This window comes from Lutra lutra, chromosome 7 (assembly GCF_902655055.1).
Source record: "Lutra lutra chromosome 7, mLutLut1.2, whole genome shotgun sequence".
Classification (NCBI taxonomy): Eukaryota; Metazoa; Chordata; class Mammalia; order Carnivora; family Mustelidae; genus Lutra; species Lutra lutra.
This window is the reverse complement of record NC_062284.1, coordinates 98368975-98389503: the sequence shown is the minus strand read 5'-3', so window position 1 is coordinate 98389503 and position 20529 is coordinate 98368975. Positions and strand designations below refer to the sequence as shown.

Sequence of the window (20529 nt, the reverse complement as noted above, 5' to 3'; positions counted from 1 at the left end):
ACCACTATGTCTAGACCCAGGCCCATCCAAATACACAAAACACAAATGAGCACAGCAAGAGGCAGAAACTCCTTTTGGAGTAAATAGCAGCTGGGGTATCTCCTTAACAGTCACTGCCCATGATGGTGAGCCTTCTGCCCTCCCTCCCAGTCTCCTCTCACCATCACTCCCTGTTTCAGAAGCAGACACCACAGCTCTGAGTTAACCAAGTGGGGTTTATTTTTTTCGGACAAGAAGCTCAGAAGTAGGGAGTCCATGACCAGAGAAGAGGTCCCATGATGCCACTGGAGATCAGGCTTCTTGTGTTTCTAGTCATCCAGTCTCCCCGTTTCAAAATGGCTGCTCCACCCCTAAGTGTTGCATATGGGGGCCAGGCCCGAGTGGGACAGGAAGGTAGCAGGGAAAAACACAAAAGACACGTGCCAGAGAGCTTGCTCCCTTTGATTAAGGAAACAACCGCTCTCCTGGAGTCCCCGCCCAGGAGACCTCTGGTTACCTTCATTGGCCAGAACTGGGTCACGTAGTCGCTCCAGCTATTAGGAAATCTGGGAGGGTGAATATTTGTAACTGGACACAAGGCCACCCTGAAAAAAAGACTAAGGTTCTGCAGATAAGAAAGAAGTGGAGAATGAATAATGAGAGGGTTTATATAATAACAGTTTGCCACACTCACCCACGTACACTACTGGTTGTCATCTTCATATACCAGAGATATGCCAAGCTTAGTGAAAAAAGGTTGCAGAAAATGAGATGTGGTAGTTTGCAAAAAAAAAAAAAAAAAAATTCCTCCCATTCCTGTCCAAGCACCTCTTTTCGATGTGACTGACATTCCTCCCATCAAGAGTCTATTTCTCCACCCCTTGGCTTTGAATCTGAGCTGCTCTTGTGACTTGCTTTGGGCAGTAGGTTGTGGCAAAAGTGATATTATGGGACTTCCTACCTCATACCTCTAGAGAACTTTCAGCTTCTAATCCTGTCCTCTTAGAACTCCGTGCTACATATGAAGTCTCCAGGTAGCTCTCCTAGGAGAGAAGCCACCCTGCAGGGAGCCAGCACCAACTACCGGAAGTGTGAGTGAGCCATCTTAGCCTGTACAGACCCCCTCATGCCTCCAGATGATGAGCTGCAGAGGTCGCCCCTAGAGCCTCCCCGCTGAGCTCAGCCCAAATGATGGACCCGCAGACTCAGGAGCAAATAAAATTGTTTTAAGACTGAGTTTGGGAATAGACGATGAAAGAGGTCATTCATTTGGGGAGTGCAAGTAGAGTGGATGTTGTGGTGGTGTTGGATTCTTGGACTGACCCAGATCTGGTTTTCAAACTTTGTTCCTAGGAGCCCTGCATGGAGGCCAAAGGAACTGCTCCCCAAGCCCTCATTTTATCCAGGACGGCTTGCCTTTATCTATTTTGCAGATCTTGATTCTGGGCATAACCATTCAACTGGATCCTCTCGAAGTTTCCCTTAATTCCAAAATGGCAGCCATCAGAGTTTTAACTTTTTCAAAGTTGCGCCCCTCACCCGCTTCCTGTTCCTTTCCCTTCTTGTGTCCTCTTATTTATCGCCACCACATGTCCTCATGAGAGCTCCTGGTATTCCCTCAGACCCTCCCCATACCCTAATCTATATCCAGCACACGACTCTCACTGCCCTTTTCGGGGCTTCTTACCCGGGGTGGGGGAAGGGGGCTTGTGTTTTATCCTGAGAAACCAAGGCTAAATTAGGAGAGATGGCAGAATCTGCCTAATTCTCAGAGGGAGACTAGAAATGGCTGCAAGTGAGAGCAGAGAGTTCTAAATGACACTTGCCCACGAGAGACAGGGTGAAAATTAGCTCCTTAATGGTAACCATTTTCCAGAGCTTTCTGTGTGCCATGAGCCGTGGCCGCTTATCTCCAACTCCTAACCACCTGGATAGGCCTTTGCTCCCACTTTACAGTTGGAAAAAAAACAGATTCAGGGGCACCTAGGAGGCTCAGTCAGTTAAGTGTCTGCCTTTGGCTCCGGTCACGATCTCAGGGTCTTGGGATCGAGTCCTGCATCGGGCTCCCTGCTCAGCGGGGAGTCTGCTTCTCCCTCTGCCTGCTGCTCCCCCTGCTTGTGCTCTTTTTCTCTCTCTCTCAAATAAATAAAATCTTGAAAGAAACGGAGATTCAGAAAGTTTAGGTAAGTTGTGTGGGGTCTCTCAAAAAGGAGTTAGAAGATGTTGAGCATGTGAATAGTGATTGAGAGTTTCCTTTTAAGCCTTTTTTGTGTGGTTGACATTAAGCTATTTCTGTTTGTCTTTTATGGTTTGGTTGATTAAATCTTTTCTTCTCTCTCTCTCTTTAAAAAAAAAAAAAGAAAGAAAGAAAAGAGTCCATGGGCCAGAATATCCTTCCCAGAGGACATCTAGACATCTAGACCTCTTTAGGGAGCAGGAAGCCATGACTGTCCCGGGCTGCTCCTGAGATGGTCACACATTCTCACTGCCTTCCTAGGCTTCTTTTGCTGGGGAACTGCTCCTCCCTTGGCAAATGTGGACCAGTGGGGCTGTCAGTCACAGTACCCACTCCCCGCACCCACCAGATATGAGCCCCAATGGGTCTCCCATTCACTCTGACAGCTAGTGATTGTGTGTGGAGGACAGCTGTCCTCCACGTCACCTGTGAGGTCATGCTCTGTTTCAATCCAGTGTTGGCTCCCTGAGAGTTAGGCCGTGCAAACCTGTACAACCATCACCTGGGGACATAAATATGGACTCTGGAGCCAGACTGCCAGGGTTCAAATTCCAGTTCTGCCAAGTGGTATCTCCATGGCCTTAGGAAGACCACTTATCTGTGGTCCCTTTGTGATGGAGAGTAATTGAACTGTCCATAGGCTTTGTTGAAAAATAAAGATTAAGGTAACATTTGTGACCTACTGAAAACAGTGACAAGTTACTTACATATTGTATTGAAAAAGAAAACATCCTGCCATTCTAAGGCCTATGACCCAAGAGAAGCTGGCATCCTTTCCTGGGATTGATTTTCAGAAGTGGAAATGGAAGCTCGCTCTCTCTCTCTCTCTCTCTCTTTTTTTTTCCTATGGGGGTTTCTAAATCGGGGCTTCTAATGGCTATAGTCCTCACCACATCTCTGCTGAAAGAGAATGAGGGCAACACGCAAAGACCAGCCGAGACCAGCAAATGGGAGAGCTGAGAGTACCTGGCAGATTGCATGGCCTTTTCTGTGAGTCCTGCACTCTCTCCCTCTACTCTGTAGTCGCCCAGATACTCCTCCAGCTGCAGGAGCCAGCCAATGCCTCTCTTCATTTTTGTCTAAGTCATTCGGGCTTATTTTCTGTCTCTCGAGACTAGAACAGTCTTGGCTCTTCAGCTGCCTGGGATCGGGACCCTCAAATTCAAATGCCAGTAGGAACCAGTAGATCCAGTGCGGAAAATCACTTCCGATGGCTAATTGTGTATAGAGAAGTCTGTTCCACTATTAAAAAAAAAACAAAAAACAAAACACACACACACACACACAGCAGTGCAAGGTCAACGGCACCTGGCCCGGTGTGAGGGCTGTGGGGGGTGTCCAGAACTGTCAGACATGGGCTCTGTCTACACAGTTCGTTCTGCCTTGAGAGTCTTGGTGGACCGTATCTTCCGATTATTTGATCCTCCAGAAGAAGACATAAATCTATAATGCTTCCAAACTGTAAATCCTGGATTGGATTGAATTTCTGACAATATCATGTGACGAATGTGTCCCCAGGATTCCAGTTACTTCCCCTAGCTGGTCCCATGCCAGGGTTTCCCCCTGGGGTGGATGACCTGGGGAGTCTAGATAGAACCAGAGTCCTGGGACTCTAACATTCTGGATTCCCTTGCTCTAGCCACATATCAAAGCTGGCCTCTATACAGAGGGACTGCCCCCCCCCACACACACACACCAGTGTCCCAAGCTTCTTTCTTAGGCTTCTTCCCTGCAGGCTAGATTTGCATTTATGTTTGAGGGAGGGGGGGGAGTGCTGACAGAGGGGGCCTACAGCCCCAACTAAACCCACAGCACTTGGATGTTCCAGTTTTGCTTGGGTTTCCAGGGCCTACCGTGGGAACATTAATGGCCACCCAGGCAAATAACAGAGTGAGAAGCTTTTCTGGAAGTTTCTGAGGGCAGAGCTGTGGTGGCAGCTGTCCAAGTCTATGCTTCTGTCTAGCTAAATCCCCACCCCTTTTCTGAGGAAGCCTGGTGCTTCAGAGAGCAAGGGGAACCAGCTACCTGCCCGTGGGAACAGCAAGTAGGGGTCTGGGGCTCTCCTTGGAAAGCTCTCCTCCTGCTCCCTTCTAGAAAGTAGGAGAAGTCTCTTGTACGCTCTAGTTCTTAGTGCACATGGAAACAGTGGAGAGATCGGTCTCTGAGAAATACTCCAGGAGTTTTGGAGATAAGCGTTGTTTCTATGTGAATGAAAAGAGATCCTCCGATCCCTTTCTGAAATGAGATGAGCGATGAAGCAGAGGGGATCGGCAGTAAATGCCCCCTTCCCAATCTGGGGAGCAAGAAGACGGAGTCCAGAAGGGCTGTCTTGGGGACAGCCTACAGGGACTTCCCTTCAGGGCCCCGCAACAGCTCTAACCCAGGCACACACATTTGGACTCGATTCACCAGAGAAAGGCCAAATATCTGGGATGGTCTTTTTATCAAGCTAAAGAGTTTCTGGGGTTCTAAAGGAAATTTGCAAATGCCGAGCCCAGAAGAGGGAGCTTAAGGCTTTGTCTGGAAGCCTCTTAAGATTTTGCCCTAAATTAGAATCCACAAGGACTGCCTGGGCTGCAGCGTGGTTTCCTGCTCCCTTTTCCCAGCTTGATTTGTCTCAGTCCCTCGTGGACAGCCTGACCTCCGCGGCTGCTCGAAGAACACTGCTGCACTGAACTGGAGTAAGACGCACTGGAGACGAACGTATTCTCCATCTGTTCATTCAATAAGTGCTTCTGTGCCCAGGTGCTGTCAGAGTGGTTTTCTGGTGGTGGTGGTGGGGGGCTCCTGGAGCGATGCCACTCCGCACAGCCCTGGATTTGTGGTCCTGTTTAACTGGGGCAGGACTGCTGAATGCTGGCAAGCTAGAAAACTGAAGACAAGCCCAAGGGATACAACATCTTGTTGCTGCTGAGGACCCAGCTTCACGTGGGATGCAGGCACGAGTCAGGAAAGTCAAACCTATCTCCTGCCATGATTTTAAGGCTTCTGATGAGCTGGCCAGCGATCTAGAATCTCCATTCCTTGACATCGGCAATTCCGGCAATATTCCTCTGTTCTTCGTCACGGTCCTCCTTCCCCAGGGGCTCAGCCTGCTTTCTCCTTGAACTTCACACCTAATTCCCTCAGCACTGCCTTCTGCTCTCCCAGCTCTCCCTGCTTTTTGAGACTGTACCGACCCCTATTTCGGGTCCTTTTTTTTTTCTCCCCTTTAACTCCACCCAACATGAGTGAGAGGACAGCCGGATCATGGGAACAGTGCCCTGCAGCACGCTCAGTTCTATGCACCCATCTCCTGCCCCCACACATACCAGGGAACCTCACTCACAGATCCCTGGTTGCCAGCTTCAACTGAGTCCTCAGATTCTTTAAAATGACTGGTGACACGTGGAAGAAGGGACCTGGATGGGGATGAAAAGATGAGAGGTGGAGTGGTGGGAGTGGGTGAGCTCAGCCATACATTGGGGTGTGTATGTCGGGGGGAAATTGTGGCCAGCAATGACCGTGCTACAGAAGGGTCAGACAGTGACCTCTGAGGAAAGGCTGTTGGATGAACCGTCAGGTCACTGATGACCTTTGGGTAGCTGAGAGCCTCGGAGCGCAGGTGGGAGATGAAGCTGTAGACCCAAGAGGTTCCTGTAAGGGAATTGGGCTGGAAAGGGAGGGCAGTCCTTAACAGTGGGAATGCAAGCGCAGCTGAGAGTGTTAGAGAGCTATGTACCTGGATGGTGTGAGCTTGGGAATGTCACTGAACAACTCGAAGCCTCTGTTTCCTTCTCTCTAAATGGAGGAGGCATCACCTGCTTCTTTGGATGAGTCAGTGGCATGGAAATCTCTGTGCCCCTGATGCATAATATGTACCCAAATCCTTATCTTCCTCATAGTGGCAGGCTGGTGGGAAGAAGCCAGGGGAGAAGGGAAAATTAAAGATTCTGGAAGGGTAGTAATTGGCGGTGTGTGTCCTAGAGGTGGGAGACAGGAGAGGACGAAGGGAACCTCCTAAGGGAGGAGGGACTATTCTTCTGAGGCAGGAGGAAATGAAAGGATGCAGAAAGATGCAAATCCTATATGTTGAGGCGAAGGGGCCGGAAGGCCCAGACGTCCGCGTCAGAAAGGGTCTACTATGATCTGAGAATGACGTCGCCCTTCTCAGCCTTCAGTTCTCTGGGCTCCCTCTGCCATCGGACCAATTAACTATTTGAAGAAAGTTATGTCCATAAATTGTTTTTATAGACTGAACGTCAGTGGCTTCTCATGTGGTGTGGTTTCTACACTCCCATCCTCCTAAGGGATCCTGGCCAGGATGTTAAAGTGTGGACCCAGAGCTAAGCCTCAACATTTCAGATATGGCCTGCCCCATGACAAGCCCAGGGGGTTCCACCTCCCTCTCTAGACACTTGTGACTCTGCCAACACAGGCAAAGGTTTGGGTTTCCAGCTGCGAATTCAGCTCTTGGTTCACTCTGACCTTGCAGTCAACGGAAACCTTTACGTCAATTTCACATACAAGAGCGTCAAGGCGGGCTTCCCTCTTGTTCCTTTTTAAAATCTTTTTTCTTTTAATCACGAAGTACAAAACTCTCCTTTTATTCCTTTAAATTTTATCTTCACTGTGACCCATCCTTCTAGACTTTCAGATTCAGTTCCCCTGCCTCAGAGGAGGAAGTTACATTTCAGACCTGTCAGGTGACCGCCCCATCCACACAAAGAGTCTTTGTTGCTTCCAGCCAGGCGTCTCTGACTACCCTGGGGACAGCCCAGGGCTGCACAGAGAGCCTCCCAGGTTTGAATGCCTGCAAGGACGCGCAGGGAAGGTGGTTGCTGCACTGGGCCAGAGATGTATAGGATTTCTTTGGAGAAGCGGGCCCCACCCTGAGAATTAGAGACATGACTTTCAGAAAAGGTTCTGAGCAACATCTACTGTCCAGTCCAAAATCACTGCTGGGAAATGAAACTAAGTGCACAGAAGGTTGATACAGATGCGGACCCTTCCTGATAGAAAATGGGGGTAAGATTTCCAGATGGCACCTGTTGGTGCTCAATATACATCGAATGAATATAGAATGGAGGAGTCACCGAATGAAAGTAACACAAAGGTGGGTGATTTTGAAGCCCCCGTTGATCTAGGCCATTGTAAACTTGGTGCAGTGGGGAGGACGGTGGCCCCTGGGGTAGGGATAGATAGCAGCTGCCCAAGGCACAGGGTGTTCAGAGATCACAGCTGCCCTCAGATTTTTGATCTCCCAGGTCTTCTGTCCTGTTTTACTCTCCCCTGGGTATTTAACCCTGCCCTCTGTCCCTCCTCCGTTGTTTTTCCTGGGAGGAGCTTGTGTAAAGATGAATTCAAAACCAAACAGCCAGTTTGAAAGGAACAGCCCTTTTACTCCCCCGTAGTCCCAAGGAAGATTTAATTAAAACCAGTTCTCGGGAAACTCCACGTGATTCCGATATCACTGCTCCCATCAGCACAGTGGGCAAGGGAGAGGGGAAGCTGGGAAGAAACAAATGTGGTAGCTTTCCCCTTGGAGGGGGGTAAACTGAGGCAGAAGCTCAGCTAGGATGTGGGAGGTGATGGGAAAAAAATAGAAGGCTGCTGCTTCCAAGGCCCGTGTTCCGCCTGTGACTCCCCCAGCCCCAGCCCAGGTGACCTACCCTGACTCCTTAGCATTTCCTCCAGGAGCAGACATGGGAATTCAGAAACTAGCCTCCTCAAAGACACAAGGATGAACACAGGAAACAGGACCTCCAGCTTTGCTGGATCATTTTTTGCTTTGTTTTGATAATTGACATGAAATAAACAGCCTTTTGAAACAACAGCTTGTTAGACTTGTAAACTCCTTGGGGGCAAGGATGGTGTCTTTTTCATCTCTGTGACCCTCCACCGCCCTTAGATCAATCCCTTATACATAGTAGATGTGTAATAAATATTTCATAAAATAAGTGATAATAAGTGCTTTTTCTCCCCCAGAATACTCAGGCCCACATTCCACTGATATTTACTGAGCTCCCACCAAGTGCCAACCGACATTCTAAGAGCTTTGCAAATGTTAAGCGGTGAGTGGGGAGGCTGGGGTCCTTCCCTGAAGACTGTTCGTCGCATGGTTGTGCATGGACTTGTGCGTGTCCAATGGCCTGAAATGTGCATGGACTTGTGCATGTCCAAATCTCTAGTTCTCGGGAGCTGTAAGAGGAGCTCTGGGATCAAACCACCTTGCACAGAATCCCACAGCTCACTTATTCCTAAGTGGACCCTTCCCATCAAATGGTAGCAAAATCTACCAAGAAATACACCCCACTTCTATTTTTTTCCCTAAGAAAGCTGCTGCTTTCTGATCTCAGCTGAGACAGGGTCAAGTAGGGACAGGGCTCTTTGCCTGCTCTTCCGCTTCCTGGGGCTCTAATGCCATTGTAAGTCTGGCCAGCACTGATGAACTGAGATGGGATTGGAGGCCTTACTCCCTGAGAGCAGTGACCCCTGAATATCAAAGACTGGTAATGATGGGGAAGGTTTCCCCAGGTGGTCCTAGGTCATTCTCTTAGGGCCCCCAAGTCTCCATTTTCTCTTGCTTTTTAAAGAGAAAAAGCAGAACCTTCCAACATGGAGCTGGCATACAGAGTAAAAGGTGCCTTCCCAGCCTCCCTTGCTGGTTCCATCTTTAAGCCTGCACAGTGATGGAAATGGAAGCGGTGTGAGGGATGGGAGGGGGAGGGACCGTGGGGAAAGGAGTAGCAGAATGCAGATGCCCCTGCTGGGGATGGGGAGAAGGTGAGAGAGGGAGATACTGGGTTTGGACAACTTCATGAAGCCTGTGTCCAGATTTCATTCACACAAGAAAGAAACAGATTTCTGTCTTGTTGAAACCATTTAGGGCTGGATGGTGCAGCTGTCAAAAGGAGACTCTCATTCTCTGGCACCTGGCTAGGCCATGGGGCTGCTTGTCCCACCGATGGTCTAAAGGATTCTGTAAGTGGAACACTTGCCCCAAGAATTGTTTTCCAAGTCGTGGGCGGGGGATCCAGGTCACGAGACTGGTGGAGATCTGCTTGGACTGGGCATGGGGGTTCAGAATAGTTTCCGGAGGGATTCTCAAGGAAAGGGTCCCTGAGGAGAAAAATCTTGCTCTGGTCTACAGATTCTGCAGGACCAGAGCAAGTCTCTCAGCCTCCTTTCCAAGGGTGTTTCCAGAAGCACAGTAGAGACGGGTAAGAGGGAGGGAGGGGAATGGTTTCAATAAGTAACGAGAAAACACGCAGGGGGCTCGGGGGCCTACACAGGGTCAGTGGGTTTCTTTCTTGGTTCTCTCCACCCAAGCAACAGCAAGATGGCCACGAGCAGCCTTAGGACCCCTCGTTTAGGCTCAGCAAGCCCTGCAGAAACCCAGAACCGCCTTCCCAAGAGTCCTGAAAATGACTCCTCTTTGAGGGACGTAGGCCTGAGTCTGTCTCTGAATGCACTGCTGATGGGCAGGTGGATAGATGGGACCTGGCCAGGACCAGATCACGTGTCGGTCCTGAGACAGTGGTGGGGGGGTGCTCATCAGGGCCTCCTGCACAGTGAGCAGGCAAGGGCCAGCACCCCGAGAAAAATCGGGACAGTGCAGAGCAACCAAAACAAAGCGTTTAAGTCTGTTACATCCAGGGACACGTGGCTTTCATAAATCCTGCCTAGGAGGCAAACCTGGCTTACTAATTTCAGTGTTCTTCATTAGACAAACACATGGGAGAGACCCAGGAAGGGAGACTACAAGGGGAAGGGAAAGATGGAGCCTGTACAGATAGGAATTCTTGGTTCTCCAAGCTAAAAGCAAGAAGGGGTAAGAAAGGGAAGTACTAAGGGAGTGGCCATTAGCTGAACTGTGGGATGGGACCTCAGCACTAACTGTGTAGAGGCATGTCTTCTGAAATCGTAATTCGCTTATTTGAAATCACGACTCACTCTCTCCAAACACAAGAGCTGGATGCAGAGAGCTGGGGAAGGGGAACTAGGAGCCTGCACTGGGTGGGCCCAAGGGGAACCCCAGCTCCCTGCAGATCCAGCCCAGTAAGCTGTGCGGTAGATCTCACGGCACTCAGTGGGGTGAGAGCATGCTTTCAACCCCCGCCCCCCACCCCCAAAAAAGGACAAGAAGCCTCAGGGAAATGCCTTGGTGCTTGATGATGGTCTCAAGGAAGATACCAGACCTCACAGCTGGGAGTGTCCTGTCTGGGTCTGCAAGTTGCTCCAGTTCACATTTACAGATACAAGAACCAGAAAGGCCTTATCTGTCCCCTTCCCCGCAATGATTCCCAGAGATCCAACTAGTGAGCTCATGGGCTCATTGCACGCCCCCCCATTCCCCGTCACTGTCACCTTAAAGAGCAGGCGTTTGTGCGTGTACTGCGGAGGAGGAAGCTGAGACTGTGACCTGCAGTGTGGGGTCTCTTCATCACCAGGGCCACCCTTCCCCCAGTAAAAAATGCCCAAACCTGCCGTCACATCCCCGGCACTGTGTTGTTCCTTGCAGAAGAGTGGGAAACGGCCAGAGCAGCAGCACCAAGGTCCCTGCAAAATTCTGCAGCCCTGAGAGCAGGTCCTGTGGCCTCCGCTGTCTGCCTAGGGCCAGGGCAAGCCTCCGGTGCCCACTCCCGGAAAGAGCACCTCTTTTTCCCTTCCCCGTGCCACCGTGGGTGCCTGGACCCCTGTGGTTCAAAACTGGATTGGGAATTGTTTTTTGCACTCTGGTGCTAAGAACTGAGGATCAGGACCTTGAGTTTATAGCACAACCTTTTCTTACACCATTTCCTAAAATTTGTAAAGATTACAGTCAGCTCCCAGAAAAATCACGACTGGGAACTTCTCTAGTCCAACCTGGAGCAGACATGATGCTTTTCATGGAATAAACCAAAAATAATCCTCATTTTGAAAATTCAAGACCAGAAGTCTCTCCCCATTTAAACTTTACAGACTAATAGAATCTGGGCCGCAGGGTTAAACATAACAAATGACATACAGTAACAAATGTTAAAATAGTATAATGCAAAAGCATCAGAAGAAGCAGCAGAAATGTTCTGAGGCCTCGGTTTAATTAATCCAAGTTGAACATATGGCTTTAGTTACATGTGATTCCAGACCAGAGGCACGAAATCCAGCGTTCCTGTGAGAGCCAAAGGAAAAGTTGCCAATGCAGGCCATGGTGCAAGGGGGTGCTCCTCCCCACCCCCACCTCGAGGGTGCATGGAGCACCCACCTTCTCTCTTCACTCCTGCATCGACCCCAGTCCCTTAACCCTGTCCTTGCAAGACTGTGATCTTTTTCGAAGTGTGTTGTCTTACTCATTTTGGAGTCAGTGATGTGCTTGTGGAGAGAATGAATGAATGCTCAAACCTAAATGAATGGTGGGAGGCAGAAGGGAAGGACAGCTTTAACTAAGTAAACTTGCTGTTTCCTAGAAAATTCTTGACGTCCCTGGGCAGAGCTTGCTGAACAAAAGGTAATAAAGATTCTTGTGCTATTATTTAAGTTATTAGAAAAGGTGAGAGGATGAATCAAGGTCTTTCAACTGGAAGGAACAGAGACTGATTAGGTTCCCTCCAGCATTGTGGGGTTGATTTGAAGGCCACACACAGATAAGAAGGTAAGAGCCCTTGACCAAAGGAAAGGTCTAATGGCAACCCAGGACAAGCTCACTTCCTGGGAGGAACAGGAACAACAGAACCTACATGGAGCCTGACAGTGTCCTAGATGTAGGTCAGGAACCAAGAGGTCTTTCAAGATCAAACACAGCTTTCAAACACAGACACTTCAGCTCCTGGCCAGATGAGCACAGTCTCCATCCACCTTTGGCCTTGAGGCTCTGCCACTGCTCTTCTTGCTGCTTATTTAAGCTGCTGCTTCAGGACCCCAAATGCCTGCCTTATCTGGTTCCTTTACCACCAAGGGTTCCTTCTAGGATCTCCTTGTCAAGTTTGCCAAGACAGAGGATCTCATGAGTGTAGTTGGGCAGAGCTCCCACTGGCCCACCAACCAGTAAGTAGGCTGCTTGAACCAGGTGCCCAGCCCAATGTGGTGAGGTCCCAGGCATGGCTCTGGGCATGGGCAGAGGTTTTCTGTAGGGGCTGAGAGCAGAGCAGGTGTCTTGCAGGCCATTGCCCTCAGCCTCTGATCACAGACATGTTGTGATTAAACTGAGGCAGGAGGGGACCACATTACTTGGAGTAGTGTGTTGTTTGAACACTCTTGACAGTCCTAGTGTGTTTCTGACAATCACAGAGAGGTCTTTGACTCTGCAGAGTTGGTGAGCATGCATCCCAGGTTCCCTTGATGTCATGCATACCCTCCACTTGGGTCAGAAAATCAGCAATGGGTGTTGAGTATGAATTCCAACTGATGGTGGATTGGGGGGACGATAGAGGAGGAGGAACATGAAGCCTTGACAAGAGGTGATGAGTAAGTGCCTATGATTTAATTACTCCATTAATAAGAGAATCTGCAGGGTAACAAAGCTGGTTTAAAATAGGATAGGAGAACAGAGATGTTGTGCACTCAAAGGGATGCTGAAGGCTGCAAAGTTTGATACAAAACTGGTTCATGTCCTACAGGGCAACAAAACTATAACCTTTGGGGTTATTTTTTCTACCAGATAGAAATCATTTGCATCTCTACTGAACAGAAAAGTCATTTACATTTTAAATTTCTACACAGTGTCATCTAATTTTACAGAGTTATGCATGCCTGAACTCCAATTAATAGTAAATATTAAGTCAAAATTACCTTCCCCTGGAGAGCCAGAAGACCCCCAGGTGAGCTTAAGACATTGTTTTACTATGGAAAGGGCTTTGTTTGCCCTCCCTCCCCTGCTGCCAAGTTTTAAAAATTCTTCTTAACAGAGAAAAATCAACCACATTTTGCTTCAGTGTGTTAAAGAAGAGAAAACAATAGTACATGTGGGCAACCTAACGTCCAGGGAGTGGGGCAGGACGGTTCTCTACCTGGCTTGGCTGCTCACCAGCAGCGAGACTTCACTTCTGATCTCCCTGGACCTCAGTGTCCCCATCCATGAAATGGGGCTATGGAACGGCGCATCTGGCACCACGTCGGCCTAAAAGTCATTTTCAAAATAAAAAATTGCACCACTCCCCTCCTCCCCCGCCCCCTTACCATACTAATCCTGAGAGAGAAAGAGGAAGGGGAAACTGCACAGAAGCCGTTCACGCGCAAACCTTTGGGGCTGGGAGAGGAGCGTTCTGACTGCTCCAGGAAACCCCAGCCTCACCGTGAGCAGCCGGCCGGCTTCAGCCCAGGGAGGGACACGGGCTGACGGACCGCCGTTCCACCTCTGGGTCGGCAGGCAGGGGGTCGATGGCCCGCGGGTCCCGCCCGGCCGGTGCCGGCTCCTCCCCGCAGGGACGCGGCGCGTCTGTCCCCCGCCCCCGCGACCACCTGCCGCCTCGCGGGCGCCCCGCCAGACTCTCGCTGGGCGACTGTGTCAGTGAGCCACCCCTGTTTTGGTAAACACACACTCTGCAGTTTCAGGCAACACTTGCCGGTTACCATGGGCGTTTTCTCTTTTGACAGAAGCAGGGGCTCGGGGAATCCCTTGATTTGGAGCTGCGGGCTGTGGATGTGGGTGTCTCCGCTGCTTTACCCCAGAAGGATGGAGTCGGGGCGGGGGGAGGCTGTGCCGCCATTCTCACGGTCTTCGGTCTCCTGACCTTGGCTGAGCACCGGGTGTGTTCACCCAGGCTTGAGCCAGGAGGCATCCTTTTCCAGGTGCGAGGACTTCCAGGTAGTTGAGCGCCTTGCTCCTCGCCCTCCAAGGACCACCTGAACACAATCCTTTTGTCATCTCGAGAGTGGATGGAACCCTGGAGCCCTGGCTTCTGGGAGCCTCTGTCCCGGCCAACTCAGACCAGACTCCCTGAAGGCCCGGAAGGAACCATGCAGGCCTCCCATCGAGAGGAAGCTAGGAATCTGAAGACCAAGGAGATAACAAGGAGGTGCTTTGGACCTGCAGACAGTTTAGAGAAACTGCTGAGCACTTGTCCAACCACTGCTTCTTGGTGGAGGAGGGGAGCACTGAAGGCCTTTGGGGGCAGGATGATTCTTCTAGGCCTACTGAGGACAGGCTGGGCCCCAATGCAGGGGGTCTTGGCACCCTTAGCTCCCCATGCAGCAAATGCCCATAGCACCTCCCCATCTTTGGGAAAGCTCCAAATGCCACCACCTATATCCAAATACTCCTGAGATCCAGGTGTCTCTTTAGGTTGAAGCCACTGCTGGATCCTTTCCTAAAATACATAACCAAAAATATGAATTAGTTCCTTGAGATGTAGCTGTTGGGATGTGAAGAGTTTCATAGTCAACATTATGCGGGGTTGGGGAAATGGTAGGTTAAAAAGGGGGAACAGAATTTCCTTATGACGGGACTTCTCAGAACCTTTAATTCAGAAATGAGTGTTCTGAATGATCAAAATTCCCCAATCTAACGGACAATGGAATTCTTTCTCTTTGGGACTCACATTGAGGGGCCCACCTTGGATAACTCTTGGCTACACTGTAACCCCCAGAACACTCAGGGGTGATCTCTGTATCTTCCACCACGTGCAGCAGAGGGGCGAGCCCTCAGAAGGCCCTCATGTTTTTTTACTAAAGTGAACTCTGGCAAACCAGAGTGTGTGAAGCTAGCAGGAAGGAGGCCAGAGGACCCGGAAACCACAGTGAAGATGACCTCACAAAGAAACCAGTGTGGTGGGGCTCCTGGAGGGCTCATGGGGAAGCGCCCTGCTTCTGAGGGGGAGCAGGCTGACAGGCGCCTTGGTCTTGCATCGTTCGGGGAAGTGAAAATAGCTCCGGTGGTTGGGAGAGAAGCATGTGTGGATGAAATTATTCAAATTCTGACAGATGGATTGGAGGTCTCCTCTCCTGCTGGTCTGGCAGCCTCTGTGTAGAAAGCCTTGCCTGGGAGATGGCTCCTGGCAGCTCTGGGGAGAGGCTGAAAATGTAAGCCCAGGCAGATAGAATGGCAGGGAGGCACGGTAAAGCGACAGCCACCAGGTGCTCAGGAGGGAAGTTGGAGGCCAGAATGTTCCCGGAGCTGAGATAGGAGCAGGACCATCCTGTTGTGCAAAGAACAGAGCAGTGTGTTTGGGTCGGAAGGATCAGGTTTCTCAGAATGGAAGCGTGACCTGTGCACACTGAGCTTCAGGCTTTGCTCCAAGGTTAGGGGGACAAAAACCTGCTTCTTCCCCTCCAGGAGGATGCCACCCAAACACACTCAGTCCTCCCAGGGCCGGGGCAAGGGGCCAGGGCCAAGGGGATCAGCCGCTTCCTGTGAGGAACTGGGTGAGCAGCCTGGTGACTCTCAGGCTCCCTGCACCTCACCCACACCCTCCCCGGCTTGTAAATCAGGTTTTGCTCTTCAAGGGTGCTCCGTGCTAGTGAAACTTATCTCTGAGCAGTTAGTTATAAGCCGTCAGTTCTTAAAATTTTCCAGTTTAACTGGACTGGTCGGTGCCTGGGAGCCCAGTGTTCAAGATCCCAGCTGCAAAGGAAGAAAAGAAAAGGAAGGTGGTCCCCACTTCCCAGGGCTGCTGGTCTCTGTGGGTCCTGCCTCAGTCTTCGGGACAACCCAGAGTGGTTCCTCCCCACCCCCAAGCCTGGCTAGCTTTTTTGCTCACGGGTCACAGTCCAGCTTATTAAACTTGGATGACAGTAAACCAATGACTAACTGGATAATTAAAGCCACAAGTCAGGAGGCCTGGGTGGATCCCTCCTCCAGAATCTCCAGTGGCCTGTTCCACAGGCAGACGCTGCTCGCCACGCGTCCTCCCCACAACCAGGAAAGCTTCTGTGAATTTTAAAACCCTCTGCGCGACCTCCACTACTTCTTGCGATCACTTCTCCATTTATCCATTGCTTCATGCCCCCAGGCCACCGTCCCTGTCCCCCCCAAGGAAGGAGGAAATCGAACCCCACTCCCCCACACTGCTGCGTGGACAGGAACAAGACAAAAGATTTCCAACTAAAACCAAAGTTACTCAGCTGAGCTTCCTGCCCGGCTGGGCTGACGTGCTAGAGGACACAAGATCCCTCCCCCACCCGGTTCTTTCTCTTCCCTGCAGCTTCTCGGCTTCAGTCACTTGAGAGCCTCCCCCCCCCCCACTTTCCTAGGAGGGTGGAGGACACCTTCAAAGCAGGCAAGCCCGCAGGGAGAGCACCCTGGGTTGCTTCAAAGACCATCTCCAACAAGTCTGAAGTTCTTAGTGAATGCCTTGCCCCCGTTTCTGGAACATGAAGCCCTACTGAAGTTTCCAATGTCCCCAAAAGCATTTCTGTGCTTCCTCCTCTAATCTAGTGCCCCTGGACCTCCCCTTGAGGGGGGGGGGCGCTTACACCTCTCTAGTGCCTCTGCGTTACCCCCCACCCCCCCACCCCCACAGCTCTGGCTGTCCCTGCTCCCTCCTATCTCTCCACCAGTCTGTCCTTCATCCCTGTCCTCAGCAGCAGCCAGCTGCCACTAGGAGACTCAGGTGGAGGAAAGGCTGCAAGTGGGGGGATGGGGTGGGCGATCTGATTTTTGTGTGCTATTCCACAGTAGAGGTTTGTGGTTATTTTAATTAAAAATATATTAATGCTTCCTCCACGTGTCTGAGGACTTTTGATTCTGAGAAAGTAGAGACCATGTACAGCCCATGGCTCCATGCTGCTTGCCCTGCTTTGGTAGGCTGTTTCTTACCCCTGCTTATAAGGACCCTAATGGGAGTGGAAGAGTCATTTGGATTTCGTACTTGTTAGCAAGAACGTCTTTCACAAAACTCTAAAACTTGTGAGGGCAGGTACTTTCTGACATTGAATTTCATGGTCTTGCAATAGTGCCTAGACAATAGTTAAGTGTTCTCAGGCAATTTGTGTTTGTTGCATTACTATCACTACCTAAAAGAAGAAATTAAAGTCACTCTCTGTTCTCAAGATGCTCTGTGTGTTTAGGCTTGTTAAAAAAGAAGCAACAGGGAAAAAAAAAAGAAAAGAAAAGAAACAACAGAGGGGCCCCTGGGTGGCTCAGTTGGTTAAGCGTCCGACTTGATTTCGGCTCAAGTCACGATCTCAGCATTGTGAGATAGAGCCCTGGGTCTCAGCGTTGTGAGATAGAGCCCTGGTTGGGCTCTGTGCTGAGCAGGGAGTCTGCTTGAGATTCTCCTCTCCCTCTGCTCCTCCTCCTGCTCCCCCCAAAATAGATAAGCAAATCTTTAAAAAAAAAAAGGGGGGGGGGACGCAGACCCAAAATGGAGACACCTATGTTAAGCCCAGCCCCAAACTTAGCACCTAACCTTACTGCAGTTCCAGCCTTACCCAGGAGTGGATTTTAAACCAATCAGTCTGCAATTTCCTGATCAGCACTAGTGAGGACCTCTGCCAAGACCCCTGCCCTCACCCCTAAGGGAAAGTGACCTTGCCTGAATTGATCCTTTCTTTTCTTTCACTAATAACTTCTTTGTCCCGTCCCTTTCCTGCCTATAAAACCCTTCCAGGTCACACAACTCCTCAGAGTACCCCTGTATTTGTTACAGGGACGCTGCCCGATTCATGAATTGGTAACTAAAGCCGCTTAGATCTTTAAATTTCCTTAGCTGAACTTTGGTTCTTTAACAGGCTGCTTGTGTGTTGACAGATTGCACGCATATCCTCTCCATCTCAAATCACCAGGAACTGATGCTACCAAAATTCGTGTCTCATCTGTCCTCTTATCTGTGTCTAGCAGATGAACACAGAGCCAACCAGCAGACCTGCAGACTGATGAGGAAGGCATTGGGGTCCAAGAAATCTGACAGAGTTCCAAAGAGAGATGGGCGTCCTGTGAAACGGGCCCCAAACCTCAGTCCTGCCCTGGATGTCACCGTCTGCCTCAGGCCTCACTGAGGGGCCTTGAAGATGCTCAGCTGGGAGCCTCTGCTGGGGCTGGGTTTCCTGGCCCGCATGGCCGGAGGGCGGTGGAGGAAGTGCTGTGGGGAGCTGAGTGAGGCAGAAGGCCATGTGCAGGGCGCACACCCACGGGGTGGGGGTGGGGGGGCACTGCTGGGAGCTGGCTGAGGACAAAGGAAGCTGAGGTGTGGACCTCCCCTGCTGCAGAGGGGGCTTTCTTGTCCCCCTGATCTTCCAAACGCTCTCCAATTAAAAAATACCGACTGTGCCTAACTCTGAGGGCAGGCCCTCACTTGTGTGGGTGTCCTACTAGAGTTCTTTGCTCCCCAGGGAGAAACAGAAGCTACACACATCACCATTCCTTTCAGGATTGAATTATTGCTGTTTAAAAAGTCAAAGGGAAAAAGTAAGGTTGGTCATTGTATTAACAGAGAAATTTTCAATAAGAATAGTGTGATTTCTCACCAGTTGCTGGTGACCAGTTTTCCAGAAGGGACTGACACACTTGTGAGGCAGTTATTACAAGTAATGACAACCACCAATTTAGTGAAGGGTCCATGGCTTGTTTATTTTTAAATATTGAAACCCTTCGGGTTATACATGGATCACTTACTTGAAATAATACCAAATAGTGGCCTTATGGTGACAGAATTCGACCACTTCCGGACAATTCAGGAGCATTATATTTTATGTCACTCTTCTAGAGTGTAGAAATTACTCTGAAGTAAACTCTAAGAAAACCTTCCCTGGTGTTCCTTGAGTTTGCTGATCCCAAGAAGGGGATAGGGACAGGATCCCCTGGGATACAGTCTGAGCAATGAGGTAAAGCCCTGTCCCCCAGGCCATCTGGTGCCAACAATCCAGGGCCCCAGGCCTCGAGGCTGCCTGTTGGTCATAATGAGCCATCTGTCTGCCTGGCGGGGAGAAGCCCATGGGAGCAGGTGTCTTGGGGCATTGTGACATGACCACTGACCTTTGCCAAGGAGCATGTTTGGTTTTATCCAGAACAGCTCAGTCTGGTGGTGAGAATGTACCGTCTTCATCCATCTTCGTGTTGCCCCTGGATTGTTCTGGGACCTCCTCCTGCCCATTTCCCTCCCCGTGCAGAAGCATGGATGGGGTGGGGGGGCGACGGCAAGGGGGTGGGGGGAAGATGTCTTTATCTTGTTGCCCTTGCATGTGTCCTGACCAATCACAGGGCTTCTAGGGGATTTCTTTGTTTTTTAAATACATGTGCCATTTAAGTAAAAAGAGAGTCTAATATGCCATGTAGCTTTAGGAAGAGTCCTTTAGCTATTCCTTGTTTCCAAACAAAATGCTACCTCCAAGATTCCCCTATATAGAAATTCTAGAGCCATTGCTCAGCCTCTGTGATATATTGTCATGAGTAAGTTGTTTTTGATAGAGCACCAAAGTACCCAAATGATTTACCTCTTAAAAATAAGTTGATGGCTCAAGGTTGTCCATGTCATATGGTACTCCCCTGTGCCTTGGGTCTGTTTTCTGGCATGGGAACAGAGACAATGTTACACCTGCATACTGTCCAAGGAATGGGCTGTTATTGGGGTTTACTGGGAGCAAGGGCAGATGGAGGGGAAGGAGAGGTGGGGATGACAGACCCAAAGCCCTGTAGTGGGATGTTACACTGCCACAGAGAAAGGGGATTTCTAGAACGTTAGAAAGCCAGGGTCTTCTTTCCCTCCAACAATGGAAATTGCCAAGTAGGAGTTGGATTTAGCTCTGAAGACTTGAGAAGCTCTGGGTGTGTGTGTAGGGGGCGGGGGGGGTGGTGGGTGGCTCAGCTCATTTGGGAGCAGAGTATTAGAGCACACTTAGATCAGTCCCTGAAGCCAGGCTCTCTCCTCAGAGTCTCAACCTGTGGTTAAATGGTGGGATTTGCTTGGTCTGAGGAATTTTCTAAACTAAATGTCTCAGCATTTTGTAATTAGTAGAATTCAGGTAAAATGGAGAACTTTGACTTTTTCAAGAATCAGGAGCAAGGGGAGTCCAGCCCCATTGGCCAAGATGCACCCTCTCCACCCCTCCCCCACCCCACAAACACACCCGGGCAGCCCCCATCCTGCTTGGGTACCTTGGAGGCATGAGGGGCCACAGAGAAGCTCCCACATGGACCCCCCGCCTCCCCTATTCTCTCTGTCACCCAGAGGGTGTCTAGACACACATTTCCTGGATCAAATTCAGGCCTGAGAGCCATGATTTATTCCTGCCTCAGCCTCCACTCCTCCCACATCACCACACAGACACACAGAAACCTCCTGCCCATTTACTAAAGCCAAAGAATGTCAGGATTAATCCATAATTGAAACTTTTGAAAGAGCTAAAAGCAGCTTGAGCCTTAGCATTCCACAGCTCCTCATTGAAACAAGGATTTTTGTAACTCTAGGGCAGCTGGAGAC

The 20529-nt window shown here is 50.2% G+C and overlaps 1 pseudogene; it reads right to left on the bottom strand.

Annotated features, from left to right (window-relative positions):
* Positions 1-4647: 4647 nt before the first annotated feature.
* Positions 4648-14039, bottom strand: LOC125104518 (uncharacterized; annotated as a pseudogene).
* Between the last annotated feature and the right edge of the window lie 6490 nt (positions 14040-20529).